Below are 25,543 nucleotides of genomic sequence, written 5' to 3'. Positions count from 1 at the left end.
CCAATATTTCTTTGCTGTAAAGCGGCGAGCTAGTAGAATCGTTTGTACTCTGGACAAAATGCTTAACGGCATTTCGTCCGTCTTTAAGTACCGAGTTCAAATTCCGCCGAGGCCGACTTTGCTTTTAATCCTTTCGGTGTCGATAAAATAAATAGTATTTGAATATTAAAATTACTGTAATCGACTTAAACACTTTTCCGAAATTGCAGGCCTTGTGCCAACATTTGACACCAGTATTTCTTTGCTGTCCAATGCGACTATTTCTTTACAGTTATACTTGCATTTGACGGAAGTTATATGCTTATGTGTATGTAAATGTGTATAGATATCTACATACATATACACGTTATGTATGTACGTATGTATGTATGTAAATATCCTATTTATCTCCTGTAGACGGCGAACTGACAGAGCTTTTAGGACGCCGGATGAAGTTCTTAGCAGCATTACGTCAGTCTTTAGGTTTTTAGTTCAAATTCCACCGAGGTCGACTTCGCCTTTCATCCTTTGGGGATCAATAAAATACGTGTCAGTTGAGCACTGGGATCGATGCAAAGCACTTATCCTCTCCCCTGAAATTAGTGATCTTGCGCCAAAATTGAAATGAATATACATCTCATGCTTTCTGTCAGTTTCTCTTTTCCGGTGTATCCACATAGCGGCGAGCTAGCAGAATCGTTAGCACACCGAATAAAATACTCTGTGGCATTTCGTTCGTCTTTACGTTCTGAGTTCAAATTCCACCGAGGTCGACTTTGCCTTTCATTCTTTCAGAGTCGATCCTGTAACTATCAGTTGTACACTGGCGTTGATGTAATCGATAAATCCACGCCTTTATAGAATTTCAAGCCTCGTTTCTCTAGGAGAAAGGATTGTTATATTCACATAATACACACGTGTATTTCTATTATAAGCTACACAAGTTGAGGCATACACGCATTCATTCATTCTTCTACACACTCGCGCACATATTTAAAAAGAGAGAGAATGAATGGAAATAGAAGAGAGATGGATAGATAGATAGATAGAGAGAGAGAGAGGGAGAGAAGTATGTATGTTATATGCTTCAGAGATAAATCTGTGCCTCGTAACATCATATCATTCAGCTTCATCAGCACGGATGCAACATTTGAATGATGATGAGTCAATAGTTATGTCAATAATTTATGATACAAAACTGCATTACTGACTAGATGGCAAATGAAAATGAAGTAATGTCTGTTGTATACATGAATTCGATCGAAACATTAAAGAAAGAGGAATGTCGTTGTGTCGACTGATACATTGCAGATGACATTATTGATGCGATCGAATATTCGATGATGATGTTTGTTCAATTAGAAATTTATATCGATGCTTTCACATAACTCGTATTCAAATTTAGCGCAATGTGTGTTGTATTGAGAATTTTGGTGTAATAGAAATATTTGTGGAATGTGAGAAAACTATAGTATCTGAATTATATACTGGCAAAAGCCAAGATCACATATTTTGGAAGCTGAGAATGGGTTTAGTGATGATTGAATCAATCCCGTACTGGACTGCACTTTACGCTATCGACACCGGTACGATAAAACGCGACATTATCTCGGCAGCATTTGAAATTAGAGCATTTGAATTATATGGCTATCAATACGGCAAAGTTTTAGTCCAACGCTCCACCGACTCTGTAAGTTAAAGACCATTTTTACAGCTAATGCTATTGATTTCTGACATTGACAAAACCCCGCACAATTTGGTGTGATTAGTACTTAACTGATACTTATTTTAATGACAAGACAAAGACAAAGTGCAAGACAAAGTTAATCTCGACGGGATTTGAATCTAGAACAATGAGTCAGAACTAAGTACAGAAGGCCTTTAGTACGTCGCTACATCTATGATTTCCTCTATAATAACATTAGTTTACAGAGAGTAATAATTTATTTTTAATTGGGGCACAAGGTCAGTAATTTTCTTGAGAAGTCAAGTACATCAACCCCAATACTTGACTGATGATTAATTTTAATTTTATTGACTCCGGAGGGAGTAAAATAATAATTGATCTCGACTCGATTTGAACTCAGAATGTAAAAGGACGGAACACATTCCCCTAGGTATCTTCTCCGATGTTCTAACCATTCTATCAGCTCTCGGATTGCTTTTATTTTCAATCAAGTTAGGTCAACATTTTTTGAAGTGGTATGTGTATGTATCAACATATTTATAAATGTATATGTGTGTATATACGTATATGAATTATTATATATGTCCATGTGTATGTATATATATGCATATAAATATGTGTGTGTATATGCATCCTAATCTCTATTTAAAACATAGGCACCAGGAAAATAAGAAATAAATCTCAAATTGTATGTAAGTTTCACCTAAGATACTCTTGCTAGCATTGGATAGAAAAGACATTTTGTCTCTTTACTCACCGTAAGCTTGACCAGATCTACGCTAAAAAGAACCTGTCTCACATTGAGTTATCTGAAAGGCAGACTATCATTTTGAAGAATATTTTCAGTTGAGAAGCAATTCGTAAACTTTAGATGCTTGGTCACTCACCTAAAAACTTAACAGCACACACTATTTGTCTCAGATGCAGTGGGACAGTATATTAGGAATATATAGGACGTTAAAGAATTCTAGAATTGTACGGAAGAAATTAACAGGCAAATCAACGCTGGAAAATTTTAAAATCTTCACAATCAAGTCACAATAACTCCACAACAAGGATATTAAAGACTTCAAAAACGTTATTTCTGCAAAATGTCATTAAAAATATGCATATCAATATAGATTATAAGGAATTAAAATGGAAATGGGAGAATGATCCAAAGCTTAAAAAAAAAAAACGCAAATGCATAAATATTCTTTTCTACTCTTGGCACAAGGCCCGAAATTTTTGAGTAGGGGGCCAGTCGATTAGGTCAACCCCAATACGCAACTGGTACTTAATTTATCGACCCCAAAAGAATGAAAAGCAAAGTCGTCCTCGGCATAAAAGTGAACTCAGAACGTAAAGACTGACGAAATACCGCTAAGCATTTTGTCCGCGTGCTAACATTTCTGCCAGCTCACAAAAGCATAAATATTATCAACATAAGGGTAACATACACACTCCCTTGGTAAATGTATCACTCAAACCTCACATTAACTTGAGCGCAGCTGCCATTCAAGGGACACTTTTTTCCAGGTTTGAAATTATATTTGTGTTCGAGTGCATGGTTTGTTGATAGAATATAGCGTTTCCTTTAACTATAGTTCCTGGTTGGGATGTGGTGAGATGTTCGGTGTTAGTGTCTGGGTAAGTTATGGGGAGTGTGGTAATACCAAAGTCAGCGGTTCCGGGAAATTATGACCGAAGGCGCAGTGGATGGGTCAGTCTTAGTTTCCATTTCAATGCGACCTTTGGATTGAAGATTTGGGCTTAATTTTCTCACATTGGTTAACAGGGGTGGGTATTTAGAATTATATTTTAGTTTGTACTTATGATATTCAGTTATGATAACTTATAAATTCGTGATCGTAGAAGAGTTTTTCTGTTAAAATTACCGTGGTACCTATGATGAATGGGGGAATTTTTTACTTGTAGATCACAAAAGGTCTCCAGAAAAGAGGTTTTAGTTTTATTAAACTATATAGTTTATTAAACTATTATACCAGTTTTGGTTTTGCTGGTGTTTTTATGCTTTCGGCTGGCTTCAGGGTTTGATATAGTTATGGGAAGCTCGGCATTCAGAGGTTCACTACTTTCTCGTCGTTTAGTTTTCCTATTATTCGATCTTAAATCATAGCTACAATTACATGCATAGGTAGCTAATCGATGTCGAGACGTATGTAGTGTAATAGATGCATCAGATGTACTTAGTGCTTGAGGGGCTGCCTTAAAGCCATTACTAAGTTTGGAAGAGTCCGTAGTTAGTGTGTTAATTCAACTCGTCTGATTATTAGTGCAAGTAGCTTGCTTATGTTTAGTGTTATCATGACATTATTTGATCATAATCATTTAGCTTTAGGGCGTCATAGTAATATTCTGCATCATTCTGGAAAATCTTTTGGTTGAAGGAAAGATTATCGACCCTAATATAGATATACTTAATTATCCTGTTCCTAACTGAAATTGGATGATTAGAGAATCTGTGGATATATTGTCTCGTTTGGACTTTGGCCGTGGCGGTATGATTGAGAAATTATGTCTAAGGTTACGTCAAGAAAATTAACAATGGTAATTCCATTTTCAAATAAGATTGTTAGATTAAAGCTTTTAAAACGTACGTATTAAATGTATTCATCATATCTTTACTTGGTCTGACTTGATTATTATATGTGCATTATACTACTCAGTACCGGTACAAGATACCTAAATCTTCCTCCATATACACGAATGCTATTACAAGGACTTGGAGTGTCGTCTAAGTTGGAAATTCTGGTAACGTACAGCGCTTCTAAGCATAGCATGAATCATCTGTCTCTATAGATATATCTAAAACAGAGATTCTGTCGGTTAGTGTTTTGTTTGTCCCATAAAGTGAAAGTAAATGGGTTAAAGGAGGCAACATTAATTGTGCACACGTCTATGACGAAATGCATCGAGGCAAATATTCTCACTGGTTGTGGTAAACGTGACACCATCTTCATTCCCCGCATACCAGTTATACCATGTAATGTCCCATTCAAATTTAAGCCTTTACAGTTTCCTATCCCACTTTCTTTTGCCATGAGCATTAATAAAAGTCAGTAAGTCAGTGTCAAACACTAAAAGTTGCTGGATTACAACTTGAAGAACAAACAGAAGTTCGTATATGAAATCTCTCTTTTTTCTACTTCAATTATTACATGTTTTATCTTATATGATACACACATACAGGGAGAATAAACCTAAATCTGACTGGCAGGACACAGCATCTGCAATCTTATTGGACTATTACTTATTGTTGCCTTGCCTTCCATTCCTGTAACATGGTGTCGGAATTTCAGCACTAACACAGACAGGACACAGCATTTATAATATCATTTGATTATTACTTACTGATATTTCTTATCAAAAAATGTCTACTTAAAAAAGACCGTCAAAAACGAACACCAAACAAACGAACGACGTGCCGCAGAAAACGAGGATGAAACACGTACAAACCTAAATCTATAATCGTAGTCTCACCCTTGTTCAGATTCGAAACTGAATCTTTCAATTCTCCTTGGACATACGGTCCAATTCAAATGTCAAAAGAAACCATGACAAATGTGTCTTCCACTTCACCTGTGGCCTTTTCAGTGCCATTGCACAGCCACCTGGATTCCATAAAGCTATTCTTCTATATGATATAGCTATTCTTCTAGCTTCATTTACGATATACCGCCTATTCAAACGTCAAAAGGAACAGTGACAAATGGATGTTCCATTTGACCTGTAGTCTTTTCAGTACCATCGCAATCACCTGGATGTCGTAAAGATATTCTTCTATATGATATACCTATTTGTCTAGCTTTTTGCTTCTGATATGACCATTAATAAAAGTTAGGGCCAAACACTAAAAGTTGCTGGATTGCTACTTGAAGGACAAAGATTCGTATATGAGATCCATCTTTTTACTACTTCATTTATTATATGTTTTTATATAATACACACGTACAGGACGAGTAAACCTTAATCCGATTGACAGGACACAGCATCTGTAATTTCATTGGACTATTACTTACTGTTGATTTGCCTTCCATTCCTGCAATATATTGTCGGAATTTCAGCACTAACACAGACAGGACACAGCATTTGTAATTTCATTTGACTATTACTTACTGATATTCCTAATCAAAATATGTTTACTTAAAAAAGATCGTCAAACAAACGCACGACGTGCAATGCTTTTTCTATATGAACAATCATGGTCCACTTGACCTACAGCCTTGTCAGTGTCATTGCAGTCAACTGGATTCCGTAGAACTATTCTTCTACATGATATATGCATTTTTCCAGCTTCCCAGCCCGAGAAACAGTAAAAGTAAATTACCCGATCAACGACAGGTATTACTGCTAATTCGTATATATATATATACATTTTCTCCCCAAGGGACAAAAAGAAGATGAATATGCTTAGTAACGATTATCTCTCTCTGAGCACCAAATCTCTTTCGTTTCCTGTCTCTACTACAATATATGCAGCTTCCTGTAAGACCACTACGTACACACGCATACAAACATACAGACACACACAAAAACACATATACATTTCTGGTTACTGTCATAATATTGTTTTTTTTTATCATATATTCAAACCGTTTTTATAGTTTTCATTATTTTACGACGTGTTAAAATGTGAATTTTAAATCTATTGAAGATGCAGTATTTTCCCGGCTCCTTGTTTCTTCTTTTTAATAGTTCTAACAGTTGGTTCGTTGTCCAGGAAAATCAGCTTTGCTAACATCAGCATTGCTTACATTACAAAATCTATTATTGAATGACGAAAATATTTAACGGAGTAGGAAAACATTACTTACTTAGGGTTTAGTGAAATGTGTAGCCTGACTTACTAGCGAGAATGTCAAAGTAAAATGGAATGAACACGGAAAACTAAATCAGAAACAGCGAATTGTTAATTCTGTACACCCCACCACACGCACGAACGCATGCCTGTACACACACATACACACACACACACACACACACATATATATATATATATATATATATATATATATATATATATAGCATAATACATATATATATGTATTTTATATAAATATGTATGTATGTATATGTTATGAGGAATATGAAAATTGCTAATTAGAAACACACAAAGCGATTACCGTGAAACCTAAGGGGGCATTTGCAGATAAAGGCCCCTTCTCTCTCTCTCTCTCATACACACACATATACAAACACGCACACACATACACACGTGCGTGCTCGTCCGCATACATATTTATATGTAAAGTTACATAAATTTTCGTGTGGTAATTCTGCTAGTAATAATTGAGAGTGGCCTACCTGGACGCAGAAATTTTATTTATCCTTTTTATAGTTTTTCTTTGGAAGTTGCGAACATGTGGAGTAAATAGTTGTTATTGATGCCACTGTTAAGGGAATAACAGTTGAATGGATTTGTGAAAGCCAAGGGACGATCTCTGTGCTCTTACTTAGGATAGTACATACACGGTGATACAGCTGGTCGACGGGATATTCTGGAATAGAAAAAATAGTGAGATATAAATATCATGGATGGTCTACAGTGGTCACAATACGGTCTTAGTATTTATCCATAGCCAACATTTTTATCAGAGATCTTTCTCTTTCCTGCTTCTTCTATTTGTATTATATTAATTTATGAACTTGCTGACACTGTTGAAAGCTCTTGTCTTATCATCCTTTCGTTATGCTCAATATCTCTCCCATTGTTTACACTGTAATGAAAACACCTTCAGCAATTTTGTTAGTTAAATATATCGTATTCACTGTGTCTTTTCCGCTGTCTCTCTTCCACCATGTTTTCTTTCGAACCGATAGTAGGAAGCACTTGAAACTGAATATATGTCTACTTCAATTCACACGTTTATGCAAAACTTTCTACCTTTATTTCTCAATGATTGGAGATGCGTATCTGTCTTGTGTGTCAGCAAATATAGTTAATATTCAATGATATAAGTTTTGTCAAATTAATTCTATAATGTTTCGTACTTCAAATCTCTCATAGCTTAAAGCAATATGTGACGTATATTTGGTAGTTGTCACGTGACGATATCTTTCAAGTTTCAGACCCAACTTTCCAAATCAACTCCGGCTACATAAACATTTTATTTCCTGATTTTTCTGTAGTGAGCGTTACAGATGTACTCCGTCACTCTTATCGAATCCCAAATATTTATATTCTCCTTCCGTTAAACCAAATCTCACCTGGTAAAATCTTACCTCAGTAGTGAGAACATAGTGTATAGTCTTTCAGGAATGTTAAAACCAATATATATTCGGGGTTAAATTGTGTATTGGAGTTATACGGTCTTAAATATAAAAAGTGGCTCAATGCTCAACAATATATATCTATGATAAAATAATTAGCGTCCAGTCTCTTGAGTGAAATAATAATGTAGGCCTTTAGTGCATTTGAAATGGAAATTAATATAGTAAAGTATAGAATGGTCGATATGAATGTCAGTCACGTAATCTAATGAAGGTTGGCGTTTCTGCTCAAACAGCATAGTTAAGTTCGAACAACTCAACGTTTCTAGTTGTATCACGGTAAAAGACAGCTTAATGTTGCGTATAACCTGCTATTAATGATTATTAAGTGAAATTGCAGTATCCAATTTAGATCCCTGTGGATTTGTGCTATGACAGTTGCATAGATGACACGGTCTTCGTTTTGCTTCTATAATATCAATGTAGAATAGAATTGAAAATACGGGAAAAAGTACTTGAGACTTCATCATAATTCATATCTGTTTATGTATAACATTTCACAAAATCAACATACTATGGTACTATAAATCACTTTAGTTTACCAATGTATGTTGGATAAACCGTTTTTTGTTAAGTTTTAAAGCATTAGCCTATACAGACACAGAGCATACACATGCGTAGACGCGTATGTATGTATGTATGTATGTATGTATGTATGTATGTATGTATGTATGTATGTATGTATGTGTGTGTGTGTGTGTGTGTTTTAAAACATTAAATTATGAAGACTTCTTTACTATTCTGAATTATGGAGATTTTTCATTGACAGTTTAATGACGTTTCAATACTTGAATGTCTTTGGAAGGTACAATTATCTTTTAAATTTAAAGTTTTAATACCATATTTATTCCTTGAAGGTGGAACTAGACAGAAACCACACGTGAACTCAGCAACTTTGGATTAAATTGTCAGCAAAAATAAATCTAGTTTAGAAAAAGCCAATTGTTTGTCTTTGTCTTCTAAAACGCATATTTTCTCTATATTTTCTTGTTTACCGTTTTATTTAATTTTTTTCCTTTATCTTCCTTTATCATTCTTCCATTTTCTCTTCTTCACCTCCTTTTAGTTTTCTTATCTTTTGTTTCTTTGTCTCTTTCTTTTACCTTTTTCTTTTCATTCCCAATGTTTCTAGTTTGTTTATTTCTTTATTTCATTCATTCTGTCTCCACTATTCGTCTTAATAGCTTTCTTTCTTTACTTCTATGACAGACATTTCCCTTCTTTATCATAGATTCTTTCATCTTTTCCTAATTTCAAAACAAATCTCGCGAGACACACGACCTTTGATATAAAACTACGTTGTCAGTCAATAACATGTTCAATCATTTCGAAGACGTTTCGACACATTTCTTAAAATATACATGATTTTGGTACAGAGGTTATTATATGACATTTTTACAGAAATACAAAAGCAATGTGGTTTAGTACCTAAGCTAGATGGGAGTAAATGATCAAGTCGATATGCTACGGGAAAATTGAATAATAAGTTACTGGTTCGTATTCTGTCGACGGTGCAACGACTCGTAATTGTTTTAAAAACCGGTCTGATAACGGGCGAAGTTAGTCTCAGTTGGGTTTGAACTCACAATCTAAAGTAAATAAATTAAATACTATAAGTCAAAATAAGCGCAATGCCATTCATTGTGTCATCACTTTTAAACTTAATAACATAAATTGTTTCTAAATTGGCCACAAGATCTAAAATTAGGTTAGGTGGGTAGGTCGATGTTCACCGACCAAATACTTCATTGACAGTTAATTTTGCCGACTCTAGAGTGATGAAAGGGTTGATCTCGGAGCTATTTGAAATGAGAATGTAAAGAGCCGAAAGAAATACCGCAAAGCATTTGCCCGCAGCTGCTGCCGCACTCCCTACCATGGCTACTACTACTACTATACTACTACTACTGCATTCACTTATTTGCAATAAGATCACATGCATTCATACAAAATATGTTGTAAGGGTTTTCATGACGTATTGGAATGTACATATGTAAATGTACATTAAAACGCAAGTGGGGTTGAGATGTGTGTGTGTTGTAAAGTTTTATAGCACACACACACACAAACACACACACATGTAAATAAATGTATTGAAACAAATAAGGACAAACCACCCACACACGTGTTAGAAACCGCCACCTAGATTAGATAAGGATACCCACGATTACGATTATCTTCCTTTCCCGGTACTAGAGAATGATACTGGTATTTCTATACCACATGAGATTTTCTTCCGTTCTCTAGGTAGATTCACTAGTCTTTTAAAAAGACAACTGAAGCAGGTTTCATCAACTATCTCTTATTCGAATTTCTTGCAAACATCGCAGCACATTTTTTTCTATTTTCTTTCTTCAGTCTGCTTAGTAGCCTTCAGTTTTTCTTCCCATTTCATTTACCTCGATAATTTGTCCTCGCTGTTCATCATCTCAAAACAAATGAAGTGGTATTAATCGTTGTGACCAGTGAAAGGGATCACTCTGCTTTCTCATAGCCGACTTTTGGCATTGAAGGTAAAGTAATTTCAGTTGTCATACTTGAAGCAGTGACCGCTGGTTCGTTTGAAATAGCCTTTTCGGAGTCTGCTGATTTTACTGCTGAGTCTACTACTGCATACCACTCCCTTCTTGTATATGTTTTCTCATTATTTGGGAAGAAACCCTCCAATTAATTCTCACATCTACACGTGTAGCAACCGGGCTTTTTGTTTTGAACCATAATCTAATTGATTTCCTTTTTGCACCACCTCTACCTGTTAAGTATAGCTCCACTGCACTTTTGTGGTTTCAGAGGTTATCAAATCCTGCATGCCGATGAAAGCACATCCTTATTACATGCTGTGTGCCATCGTCACATTGACCACTTGTCAGTACTGAGCTACAGAAATCATCTGTCAAGTGGCAACGTCTTCACTAATGCCATCGGACGTGACTTTTATGTTGCATTTGCTCCATATACATCGATACCAGCCGGTGGGTTTCTGTGTGATGCACCATCACCGAGTGTTACATTGGTAGCTCCTCGGTTTTAGCGGCGAAACATACTTCCATACACTTTATCCCAGTTAAAGGAGTCCATATAAGTTCATAGTACTTTTCTGCTTGTTCCTTTAGATGCGTATGCAAACTCACTGATTTTAGAAAAACCGAGGTAAGTCATTTTATTCCTCACTCGTATTTCAGTGTATTCATCGCAGAAGGAAATAGTGTTTCATATAACATATGCCTTCCACGTTTGCTTTTCTCCGGGAGCTGACACATGCCTCCAGGTCACATTTGTTGTTATTGCATTCTTTGCTAAAACTTCGGCTATAACATTAAATATGTGAAAATGTGAGAAAATTCGCACCAAGAAAAGTTTCTGTCAGTAGAATGGTTATTTTCTATATTTCTAGTATTATTATGTACGTACGTAACAGTGTTTGCATGTTTAATTCTCGATATCTACTTGTTTGTCTTTATTCTTAAATCTACATTTTTATTTTCAGTTTCTTTTCCCCGAAATTCTTCGGAAACATTCAGTACCACTACGTTTGTGGCTAAAACTTCTTAACCCAGAAGAAGCAATGTCAACTTACAAGTAAACAAATTGTTCCTGAAATGTAAATTAAAATAATATTCAATGACTACTTTTTTACATCATTGTAAAGGGGTGAGCTTTAAACATTTCGAATGTCATTGCATAGCAAGACACGAGAAAACTCTTTTTACCAGATTTAGCCTTGTAAATTTAAATAAATCATAAGTTGGTGAGGGTAGGGAGAACAATTATCCCTAAACCAGACACACAGCCAGGAAGTTTAAGGGTAGGGTGTAGACTAATACTATCGACTTCAGTATTTTAATGCTGCTTTATTTTATTGACCCCGGCGGAATGAAAGATGAAGGTGGCCACAGCGGGATTTAAGCTCGGTAACAGATACAGCAAGGCATTTCGTCTGATGTTCTAACGATTCTGCCAACAACAACAACAACAACAACAACAACAGCAGCAGCAGCAGCAACAACAGCAACAACAGCAGCAGCAGCAATGGAGATGATGACGACGACGATGATAATGTGAATTTCTAATGAAGGCGCAAAGTCAGCAACTTTAAAGGGTGTGGGTGAAATTGATGCCACCAACCCGTTACTTGACTGATACTTTATTTTATCAACTTCGAAAAGATGGAAAGCAAAGCTGACCTTGGCGGAATTTGAAATGAGAACGTAAATAATAATAATAATAATAATAATTAATAATAATAATAATAATAATAATAATAATAATAATAATAATAAGCTATTATAAAATAACCACCATAGGACTGCAAAAATATTTACTTCAGAAGCAAGAAAAACTGATACAAATAGCGGCAAAACACGAGCAAAACAAAAAAAAACTTCTCAGTATTTAAGGAAGCTGACAAATACAAACAAGAAACCATACCACCTAACAAATAATAATAATAAGAAGAAGAAGAAACATAAGCTATAAAACAAATGAAATCCAAGCTAAAACTAGAACAGCAACGGACCATGATAAAACGATGGCAATAGAAGCACCTTCATGGCAAATACTGGACAAAACTAAATCCAAAAGAAATAGACAAAGAAAAACCCCAGCAATGGTTGAGAAGCTCAGGACTCAAAGCAGAGACGGAGCACAAGACCAAAGCCTCCCCACCAGGAATTACCAAAAACATATAATGAAAAGAAACATAACAAGTAACTGCAGAATATGTGGAGATGGACGAGAAACAATAATTCCTATTATCTCTGGCTGCCCAGCCCTGGCTAAGAAGGAATATATTCACAGGCACGACAGAGTTAGGACCTACATACACTGGAAGCTATGCCAATATTATGGAATAACAACAGAAAAAAGATGGTATAAGCACACACCAGAAAAGGTCACAGAAAACGAGAAAGCAACCATACTCTGGGATATGCTAATACACACAGAGAAATTAAGGCCAACAGGCCAGATATAGTTGTCAGAGATATGAAGGAAAAAATGCTTTCTAATTGATGCATCAATACCAGCAGATGACAACGTGTCTCTAAAAGAAATGGAGAAACTTTCAAATTACAAAGACCTGGAAATAGAGGTAACTCGAATGTGGAATCTAAAAACAGAAACAATTCCTATCATAGTAGGCACATTAGGTATGATAAAAAATATTCAGACAAATACATAACAAAAACACCAGGACTTACAAACACATATAACATACAGAAAATTGCGCTACTGACCACTGCACACATCCTAAGGAAATCACTTTCAATACAGTAACCATCAGAGCATCACAACAAACCACAACACATACTCAAGGCTTACAGAGCTGCGCTCGGTAGTGAAGTGAAAGCACGCTATAAAAATAAAACTACTGAATAACAATAATAATATTAAAGGATTGACGTTACTCCTCCCGAAGGTAAAGGAAGAATATTTCGACACCTCATATGTCTTCCACATGTTCAAAATAATCATCTCAATCTAGATAGAAATACTGTTCATTCGATAACAGTCGCACTGTTCTTATTATTCCTTTACCTTCGGGAGAAGTAACGACAATCCTTAAATATTACCAAAGTGAAGTACATTGAGATGATTATTTTGAATTTGTGGAAGACACATGAAGTGTCGAAATATTGTTCATTCGATAACAGTCGCACTCTGATTATTGTTCCTAATAATAATAATAATAATAATAATAATAATAATAATAATAATAATAATAATGATAATAATAATAATAATAATAATAATAATAAATGCCCTGATGCAGTACCAGACAGTGGCTCTCATGGCTTCTGATCTTAACTGATTGGAAGTGTTATCATGTACATTGTTTTGTCTTGGTATAAAAGATGGGCTACAGCAAATATTCTGCTCAATACCACAGATTTACTTGTCAGTTGTTTGACCTTAACCAGTTGAGCATGTCCCTTAGTGGCTGACGATATGTGCATCTCTGATCACGAGCAGAAGTAGTGGGGGAGCATCATAGCCATGTGTTGAGAGGGATTCTTTGGGGTTTGAATAATTCACCTCTGGAAACATGGGTGGTTCTTTCAACATCCTTAAACAACCCTTATTCAGGGACCTTTTGAGCGGGATGGGCTACTCAACCTGAAGAAAATTCTAACTGGGCCCCACCTGCAAGGTCATGTGCTGTTTATCTTGATATGAGATCACCATGTCGCGCACATATGGTTGTGATGCATGTGCCTGGTGTACCCTTATCAGACGGGTAGTCACGATGGGTATATTGGGCTTCGTATATTTTACCCCAGTGTCACTTTGATGGCATGCACTGCTCTCTCACTCAATAATAATAATAATAATAATATGGCGGACAAAAAAGAAAAAACATGCGTGATAACCGGGATAGCATGTTTCGATGACAACAGGCTTGGAGAAAAAGAAGAAAAATGAATAACTATAGGGAATTAAAGTGGGAAATTTGCATGATGTGGGTAATGAAGAGAATAGACATCATACCGGTAGTGATTGGCGCGCTTGGAAGTATCAGTACTCAGCTACCAGCATAGCTCAAAACAAGATTGGTACCAATGTAAAAATAGAACACCTACGAAAAACTATCATTGCTTGGAACTGCAAGAGTTCTCTGCAAGGTTCTTGAAACATGATCAGTAAACAAGTGTCAACTTAGTCTGCTGGGTGTGGACAGCTGACACTTTCCATCATACTCAGAAAAAGAAGCTAAGGTTTACATCAAAATAGTAATGATCCTTTCTACTAAAGGCACAAGACCAGTAGGTTGAGGGAATGAAAGGCAAAATCAACCTTTGAACTCAGAAAGTAACAGAGTGCTCCATGTCGGCACAGGAAGAATATAAGAAATGGAGGCGCGACCAGGTTGTAACAGTTTTACAATGGGGACTGTACCAGAAATGACGATTTGAAGCTGGCAGCACATTGTACAATCATCGAGTCGAAAGAGTACTTGAGTCGGGGAAATGTAAGATGTTGTGGGACTTCGCAATTCAAACGGACAAGAAAAAAAAAAACAATAGACTAGATATTACAATAATAGATTTGGAAAACGAAGTTGGCTACTTATTAACCCATCATACCCATCTGATTCCAGGATCGTAAAAAAGAGGAAAAAACAAAAAGAAATACAATCCCCTAGAATTTGAAATAGGAAGAATTTGGAGCATGTGAGAAGTAAAGGTATTGCCTAAAATTATTGGTGCGTTGGTATCAGTAAGCCAAGATATAGACAAATGGCTGAGGGAGACTAAAATAGAATGCCTGGTAAAATTTCTGCAGAAAGTTTGTCCCGTAGGGACAGCATGGAATATTAGGAGGTTTCTAAGCACTTGAAAGACTGCTGAAAATTTGTGGATACCTAAGGCTACAGGTAGTAACCTGCTGTCTACATAATTCCGACCCAGAAAGCTGAAAGCTAAAGCTGACTTCGGTGGAATCGCAGAGCATTTTGTCCGGCGCTTTATATGTTCTGCCTGCTCGGTGACCCAATAATTGCAACAACAACAACAATAATTTCTAACAGTTACACGCCACACAATCGGAGAGGAATGGTACGAACAAATGACTTGACCCCAATACTTTTTATTGGCCCTAGTGTTATGAAATGCAAAGTCGTCCTTATTGGGGTTAGAACTCAAAACATAAGGAGACGTAACTAAATACTCTTATGCATTCATAACTCCCTTCACATACCGTTATTCTTTTTGTTTTCATTACGTATGTCCCATACAACATTAATAAAACACAAAATATAAAAAAGAGCAGTATTGAATAATCAATGTCAAAACAGTTCGATTTTATGCCACTTTTTATATCTATAATAAGTGATTGATTTGTTTTATTTTCCCGCTCCCTACATTCAACACCCTACAACACCAACAACCACAACCATAACAAGAACAAAAGTAAAAGTAACTAAAATGGTAGCTTTTCAATGGAAATTTTGTGTAGAGCACACGTGATGCTGGAAATACTCTAATTCTCTTTTCTATACACAAAGATGAAGATTGTGTTTCCAATCAAAATTGTAAGAGAAGTTTAATATAGATTTTCCAAGTTTTTTATAAAGACAAAATATAGAGTAAAACAAATTAGAAACAAACGAAGGCTTCTCGAAAAATTGATGAAATAGTAGAAGTGGTTATACAGCCTTGTTCACCTATACAATACACTAGAAAGCCAATGGTACTTATTTATGCTTCATTCTATCCATAGATAATTTGCAGTTGTTTTTTTTTGTCTAGTCATTGATAACGATTACTTTTCAAAGCCAGCAACAAATATTAACAGAAACAAGCAATAGCATAATACAAAACCACTTCAATTTCACTACTTCAATATCACGATCACCTATTATTATTGTTATTATTATTGTTATTATTTAGGCGACGAGCTGGCAGAATCGTTAGCACGCCGGGAGAAATGCTTAGCTGTATTTCACCCGTTGCTACATTCTGAATTCAAATTCGGCTGAGGTTGAATTTGCCTTTCATTTTTTCGAGGTCGATAACTTAAGTACCAGTTGCGTACTGGCGTCGATCTAATCGACTTAACTCCCCCCTCCCCACCCAAATTTCAGGCCTTGTGCCTATAGTAGAGAGGATTATTATTATTATTGTTTGTTGACCAGTTCAGATGTGTTTTGATTTCGCTCTTCGAGGTTCTGGATTCTGGAAAGTCTGTGTTTCATTAAAAACACAGGAGTATTGTAATACTTCTTCAAACATTGCAATATGTATAAATGGAATGTTTGCAAACATATTTAAGCAATGCAGGTTTGAAGGGGTGTTAATAAGTATATTTAAGGCGAAAAATATATTACCTTACATATGATACTTAATGATTCTATAAACTTTTCGAAAAGAATTCTATTTCTAAATACAAGAAAGTAAATACTCAATGAGTTTGGAGAAATATATTGTTATTCTAATATATTGCGGTGAAAGGCATTTCATGAATTAGCTTGTAAACCCGACAGTATTTGTATTTGTCGTTGTTTGAGGTAGTTTCTATCAGCAGTAACAGGTAACGTGATGATGTGGGAACAGTAGCAGCGGTAGGTGGTGTGACATGACAAGTAAGATCATGTGTATATATGGCTGGTGAGAAACATCATTTAACATTGGCTGAAATTTATAAGGTAAGGTTATCCCGTGGGTAAGGATTCGAGAAATGTTTTCAGATACTGTTGGTTAAACGATGCTGTATATGTGGGAAGAAAAAGTTAGCAATTTGAGTAGGTACGTAAAGCGAGGTAGCAAAAGGAAAAACAATTCACGCCATTCGGTTCGGTTCTGTTCTGTTGTTCATTTCTGGTTTATGTTGTTTAATGAGAATAGCCTATTCAATTCTCAAGGTGCCAATATTTCGATCAGTGGTTAGAATAGATAATCTTATTTCACAATTACAGCAGTTGTCGATTTTTTCCTTAACCAACGAATAACGCACTTATTGCAACTTACCTGGTACATTACATATTCACGTAAATATATATTTTTCAAACGGAGAGAACATTGTGTTGACACATACATGCTGTTGGTGTCACAGAGGTGTTTTTGGCAAGGATTCAACGTAAGGAGGACTCAGAGTGAGCGAGGCGTATGTATAGCTCTTTTCTGAAAGTAACTTTGCGAGTGGTGATGGTGAGTGCCTCGCTAAGTTATGGTAGTTTAAAGAAATCGTTGTTCATCCAGAGTTTTTCTGTATTTTACGATATAAACCTTGTTGGCGATGGGTGAACCATTAATTTTCAAAATATTTTTGAAATGTGAGATATAAATGGCTCGCTCTATGCATCATTACGAATGCGTAAGAATTTATTTTAATTGCAATATATATACACCATACACTATTTGTCAACAAAGGGGATATATTTTCCGTGACAAAACGCAGTGAATAGCTTGTCCCCCAGTTCAGAAGTACCTCAAGCACATTCGGACTTGTAATAACATTACATTTTATTTGGCACTGTTTAGCGCTCATCCTCTGTACTTTATTTTAGATATAAATGTTGGGGTAAGTTTCTTTAAAGTATATTACGAGATACCCATAGGCTATATCACCACAGCGTCGTGTGGTGATATCATCTACATTGCTGAGTATAAATGTAAGTAGCGACAGTTTTGTAGAGTATTAGTGAAAGCAACAATATTATTGAGTGCATCAAAGATAGCATTTGCTTCGGCGGGTGAAGATATAAGGATAAAAGTATGTCATCTATGTACCCCGTGGAGAAAGTTTAGGAAATGTAGGTGATGAGTGCACAACATTTTAATGTTCAAACATGTCATGGTAAGCAGTCCTGTGTGACTGGATGTCAAATGTCCGTGGCGGTGAAATTATAGCAGCGTTGGTTAGAAACGAGTGTAGTCGGTGACAAGACATACAGCTGCAAAGGCAGATACAGAGGTGGAGAGAGATGCTATATCAAAGCTGAAAGTAAACCGTCTATGCTTGTGTGTCACCAGAGAGAGTCGGTGGAGCCTCTGAATGACCTTATGGGAGCTGGCTACATGATCCAAGAGTGGATGTAGAAAAGGTTTAAGAATCAGACGAGCCAAGAATCTTTATAAAAAATGGTTAATTATGACTACATATGTTTTGAGATTATGCTCTGTTTGTGAAGCAGAATTTTAATAAGGTGGCAGAACATTAGTAAGTTTATTATTCCTGACGTTGAGATGATGTTATTAACTTTGAAAGAGAAATATCGGCGACTGAAAAATCTTAAAATATAACTTTTTGGATGAAATTAGATTTAACAGTGTCCTCATACGCAATAAACATTAAAAGAGTTCTGCTTTCCTATCTTGCTGGTGTGCATGTATAAATGGTATCGTCATACTCATGAATGCTAAATATAATTTATAACGTGCCTACTGCTGTAATAACTACAAAATATGAAAAAAAGCAAAATAAAAACAAAACCTTTTTGAGGAGAGAATAACGACATTTCCGCGAGAACAGCTCTATAGGTAATTTTAGCATAAATAACAACAATACACATACATTTTCTAAACGAATAGTAACTATTTTTAAATGATAGCAATTTGAGAGAAGAGCCTCGCTTGCCTTTTGGAAATGTAACTTACAATAGTCAAACTTTGGATTTAGGATATTTAGATAGGAAAAAGACCTTCCTTTCAAGAGGAAAGTGTTTATCTATTTGAAGCTGGTATATATATGCAAGAGCGAAAACAATATTCCTATGTTTCAATGTCAAAAAACAGAGAAGCCTTCATTGTGCTCTCCAAAGGCAACTCTTGCCAATATACGGAGTAAAATTCCTAACATCACTCAAGAGTAAACATATTGAACCATAAGAGTTACCTAAACTATGAGACCTCGAAGAAAGGCAAGTTGAGTTAGCGCGTCATAGATTAATCCCATAGTAGTTGGAGCCAAAAAATCTTGATTTAAATCATCTTAAAAATATCGGCGACAGCCATCGCCTTGGACTGGCATCTGTTTTCGTCGCATAATATGCGAGGGTATTTAGTGATGACGTGGCATTTGTCACTGTATGGTTCTATCTCTACGGGCACATAATTTATGACAACCCTGCAAATCCAGCTAAAAGGAAAAATCCTAGTGCTGTGCCTTGTAACAAGTGTTGAGGGAACTAGTTCACGACGAGTCTTTAATATCTAAACGCAACACACGCGAGGGGAATAAAAGTCACAAAGGATTTTCTGCCCAGAATAGCTGTTTAAGTTTAAATGAATGGAAAGGAAGCTATCACTGGAAAATCAAGCTGAGGTAAACAAGCCCGTACATATCCTACGTTGTATACTACTACATGCTATATTATTTGATCAGAACAGAGTGTTGCCTCCTCCTCTTGTGGAAAAGAGTCGTTCCACCTGCCAGGTAGTCTTTTCACTCCTGTATGTGAATTTCATATGCCACGGTTAAAAATGCACACATATGCAATGAAGATACATCATCCTCACAGGTTTCTGCACTGTGAGATAGTGTTCTCACTCTTAGGTTATGTTTTACCATAGCTCGTTCCTTTGATGAAGCGGTACCCCTTTGTCACTCGAAGACTGAATTTGGCATCAGGAATATTAATAGGCGTTCAAAGCCCTTTGCTAGTCAGGAAAAACCGCTAATCGGACTTCCACGTAAGCTTTTTCTTGACGACTAGTTGTGGGAAGAATGACGACATACTTGTGAGGAAACATGAACGTTCTTAAGAATCAAGTTGCTAGTCTAAGGAGGATTTTCAGCAAGGAGAATATGAATAATTTCTAGAAATCCTTGACCAGTTAGAGACAAATGGTTTTCTTTCTTGACATTGCGTTGTTTTCTGTCATTACCAATTTTTATTCCCTCAAACACTCTGCTTCATATTCTGTCCTTGTACGTTCCTCACACTTTAGTATCCTAATGAACAATACATTATTATTATTACATAGTACTACGACAACGACAGCAACTACTACTACTACTACTACTACTACTACTATTAATAATAATAATAGTAATGATATCAAAGTAAATTTAAAATGGCAACAAACAGTAAACGGAATCACACGATAAAAATATAGACACTTCAACATCAGTATTATAATAAAAAATAGAAATAACAATATAAATCATAAGAACAACAACAATAATACTGATAACGAAGAAATTATCACCACCACCACCATCATCATTGTTATTGTTATTATTATTATTATTTAATTATATAGGGAAATACACAACTAATTAACGAAAGTAAAAGATCAATAACTAAGAAATAAGTCAAACAATAACTGCTAAAACAAGAACAACAAAACTAGATCTTTATCAGCGCGAGTTTAGTCGGGAAAAGGAAATTCAAGTTCAATAATAGTCACAAACAATATCAATAGAAAAATCGAAGAATAATGAAAAAGTTTACGCCATAACATTTATAAAATTATCAAAAAAAAAAAAAAGAACTAAATGTAATATTTAAGGACAAGTTGAGGTGCAATGTGATGGCTAATAATAATGTCTACCATTCGTACAGCGCAACATCTTGTGTGAAGGGGTACAGTCGTTCAAATAGACTCCAATACTTATATGGTATTAATGCCGTCGATTCCAAACGTGTGAGAATTTAACTCCACCTCACTGAAATATGTAGCTACTTGGTACACTATCGTTTCTATAGATGAGTGCTACGCCCGAAAATACAAAGATTTAATGAATTATTAATCCTTTTTAAGCATTGAAATGGTTTCAACGCATTATTTCTTAATCCATTTAACTTTTCTCACAATGCTCCAAGCAAAATGCTACACTCTTCTCTCCCTCTCTCCCCCCTCCCTCAGCTACTCTGTTTTTTTGTACGTTTTTATATATATATTAAGACAGTTTTCGAAGTGTTATGGTCACTTTTCTAAACAAATTATCTTTTTAAAACAATGTTATGAAAATGAGGGTGTTACTAACCGTTTTTGGAAAGAAGTTTTTTCTAGTGCCATGGAAGGGTCATTATGTAAATTACCCTCAAATACGTGCACTAGTTCAATATAATTTCGTTATTGTTAGTTGCGTAATGTGTTGGTTAAACAATCGAACGGTTGTTTGTCAAAGCCCTTTCGCGACCTCATCAGTGACATGGCTCCCCATTAAACAAACGTTTGATTATTTAGTCGATTATTTATTTACTCAAAATTGACTAACAAGGACGGACATTGAACCAGTGTGTGTGTGTCTATTATTGTTTGTATAATGCACCTCCCAAGACACAAAATTTGTTTCAGCACACGAATTCACATCAGTTCACTTATGTGTGTGTATGCGTGTGTGTGTGTGTGTGTGTGTGTGTGTGTGTGTGTGTGTGTGTGTGTGTGTGTGCATGTGTGTATCAATGTCAATATGTGAGTAGGCACAACAAACTATCTAAAGAAGGAACGGATTAATTATTTTGTCTTTGTAGTGAACACCTGCTTGGAAAATAAGAAAGGTGGTTTAATGTTTCAAATTTTACAATATTTTAGCACCTATATCTCTGCAATACTTCGAATGCAAAGTATAATGAAAAAAGTCAAACGATTAAACAAAATAATAATCTATAATACTACAACCAGCGACACCTATGAAGAAATACAATAAGAATACTTGGGGTGCAAAAGTATCATTAACAAAGCTGCACAGAAACATGCATCAACAATAAAAGAGCGAAGAGGAAATGTCATAAGAAAACTAAACACAATCCCAAAGCATTCTTATTATTTGCCAACAAATGTAGAATAACTGTTCTGTCTAGCTAATGATAGATGATAGAAGCACTCTCCACAATGTTGCCAAACAAATAGCAGAGATTTGGTAGAAATAATACTGTTCATCTTCAGTGATCGCATTCAGGTTGATTAGCCAGTAGCAACGAAGGCGAGTTCAAACATATATCCAACATAACATTCAATACTCCAGAAGTCATTGGAGCACTAAATTAAATTAAGCATTACTACGCAGTAGCCCCTTATAGATTCCCCAGCAGTGTCCCGAAGGAATTTCGACACTAAATTGCATGTTCTATAATTAATCACTCGAGAAAATCGCGAGACATAAACTATACAGAGAAATATTTCCTTTTCAGATCTCTCATTTCAGTCTTTAAAACAGATAAACTAATACATGTACCAATTTCTTTTTGAATATAATTTTCTGTGTTGATTCTTCTTGCATTTGTGGACTGTGATCTAGGTATCTTTGTCTGCTATCTAACGAGAAATACTGACAGTGGTCTATAATCAGGATCTTGAGAAAATTTGAATAACCCATGAAACAGTGAAACATTGTGGTCAGGCTATTGAGGCACTGCCTGGTAGAAGATCCATCGTTAATCTCACCGCCCTGTCGGTGGTCGAATTACACATTCAATAGCCGATTTATCATCCATGAAATTTCACATATTGGAGGAATATGTGATGTTTTTATGCATCCCTCTAAAGGTAAGATTGGCGCACTGCTGCCTTTATGGTTAAAAATTGCTCACCTGTTAGTCTTGCTGAGTTCGGGTGATGTTGAACTAGATTATGCCCTGTATTTTTGCAAAACTTTGGAGCAAATTCAAGAATGCCCACCGTCGAAGCGAGAGGCCACCGCAAAAAGGACTTCACATCGACGTTGTGGTTTTACACAGTAGTATCGTGCCCGAGATATGATTTTTTGAAGCAAACTTGTGAAACATTCAGCATGCAAGCGTTGACTACATCATGTATGTAATTTGTATATGTAACTTTTGTAACAGTTTGTATATATATATATATATATATATATATATAATATATACACGTTCATATTTATATAGGTATTTGTGTGTATCTCTCCCGCTCTCTATCTATATTTCTATGTATGTATGTATGTATGTATGTATATATATATATATTATATATATATATATATATATATATATATATATATATATATATATATAAATAAATATATATATACTGTATATACAAATATGAATATTTATATACACACATGTATACCAATTTCTGATTTGTTGTACGCATCTTCCATTTTTTTTCCAATTTATTTTCTCAAAGCTTTTGCTATACCCGCTTACTTGTGTCTGAGACGCTACTTATGCGCATTTCTATAAACTTTAAATACATTCAACACATATACAAACCCATACACACACACACACACACACCTTGATTTATGAACAAGCATACAGATTTGTAGCTACTTAAGAATGTATACAAACAACACCTACACACTATATTTGTGAGTGACGGCAATATTTCTACAGCTGTCTTTTGCTTATACCATTTCCATATCCACCCTTTGGGCATATATTCAAGTTTTCGCAACATATTGATACCCATTTCCATAAAATATATTTGGTCAAAAATATTCATTAAAAATATCGGTAGGTTATGCTGATGTGATGATTTCCTCTTCTTCACCAATTCATAGACGATAAGCTGTTTTTATTAGCTAAAATATAAAATATATCTTGCAGGCTTTTATTCTTTTACTGTGCTTGCCACAACCTGGCGTCATCCCGACAACTTCAATCTAGAATGTCATTTGAGGATTCTTAGTAATTACCAGTTAAGTCCAAAGACGCCAACTGTTGCCACTGCTACGCAATCTCCCTCCCTCTTTCTCTTTCTCTAAAGTAAAATTATTTTATTTGCTTCTATTAACATTTAACCGTCTTTTCGAGAGATCAATTTATCGACAGAGGTCAAAATGACAATTATTTTTCCCATGTGAGTAAGCTCTAAAACTATATTATCGGATTATGAAGAATTCGTAGATTTCCTTATTGCCTTTCATTTATATCCATTTATATATATTCCTTTTTCTCTTTGTTTTTGTCTTTACTCAATCTCGGACTGCGTATTTTGATTGCTTCATTGAGCGCCTTTATATAGTGTTTCAATGATAATCCCTTCGGTATGTTTATATATTACACAATTTCTATTTCAGCATATTACTAGACTGAACATATTTTTTTCGTTCTTCTATATTTCTTCTATTAATAATATAGCTAATGCTATATTGCAGTCAAAGGAAAATATTCTCATTATTAAAATACCAATTAAATGATTCCGAAGCGGAAACGTTAAATGAATGATTTATAGCTGTGTCGACAGCTCTAAAGAAGGACATTTTTCGTGGTCTCAATGTTAATAGAGCATTATCAGTATATGAAATATGATATGGATAAATTTGTATCAATTGAAGACTGAAATTACACAGCAATTACACTGTCAATTAAGCATAACAGAAATATAAACAATTTGGTATATAGTTAGCAGAATATTATTTCACTTAAAATGTTCACTTGACACGATGTTTGATGCAACATCACAGTGGATTGGGCAAATGTCTTCTGCTCTTGGCTAGTGTTGGTGTGATCGAATTCTCGTAGAAAGCATATATGTGTGTGTGTATATATATATATATATATATATATATATATATATATATATATATATATATATATATATATATATATATATATACATATATATATATTTATGTATATAGGAGTGGCTGTGTGGTAAGTAGCTTGCTTCCCAACCACATGGTTCCGGGTTCAGTCCCACTGCGTGGTACCTTGGGCAAGTGTCTTCTACTATAGCCTCGGGACGACCAAAGCCGTGTGAGTGAATTTGGTAGACGGGAACTGAAAGAAGCCCGTCGTATATATATATATATATATATATATATATATATGTGTGTGTGTGGTGTGTGTGTGTGTGTGTGCGTGTGTGTGCGCGGGCGTCTGTTTGTATGTGTGTGTGTCTGTATTTGTCCCCCCAACATCGATGGACAACCGAAGCTGGTGTGTTTACGTCCCCATAACTTAGCGGTTCGACAAAAGAAAACCGAAAGAATAAGTACTAGGCTTACACAGAATAAGTCCTGGGGTCAATTTGCTCGACTAAAGGCGGTGCTCCAATATGGCCGCAGTCAAATGACTGAAACAAGTAAAAGAGTAAAAGAGTAATGAGTATATATATATATATATATATATATATATTTTTTTTTTTTAATAAGTCGTTCAAAGGAGCTTTTAACTCGTGCATATTCGAAATGTAAGTTTGATGATAGTTTGCCAATCCAAGAAATGTTTGTAAAGTTGGAATGTTTCCAACG

At 35.3% G+C, this 25,543-nt stretch overlaps 1 long non-coding RNA gene across 1 annotated transcript in view; it reads right to left on the bottom strand.

The window, feature by feature from the left end:
- Positions 1–6,979: 6,979 nt before the first annotated feature.
- The window catches only part of LOC118762513, a 963,298-nt gene continuing 944,734 nt past the window's right edge, over positions 6,980–25,543 (bottom strand). The window contains exon 5 of the long non-coding RNA XR_004998269.1: positions 6,980–7,167. This is a non-coding gene — a long non-coding RNA (uncharacterized LOC118762513). The remainder of the gene's footprint in view (positions 7,168–25,543) is intronic.

This window comes from Octopus sinensis, linkage group LG3, assembly GCF_006345805.1.
Source record: "Octopus sinensis linkage group LG3, ASM634580v1, whole genome shotgun sequence".
NCBI classification, from domain to species: Eukaryota; Metazoa; Mollusca; class Cephalopoda; order Octopoda; family Octopodidae; genus Octopus; species Octopus sinensis.
Note: the sequence above shows the minus strand (reverse complement) of the source record. Positions and strands in the feature narration are given on the sequence as shown.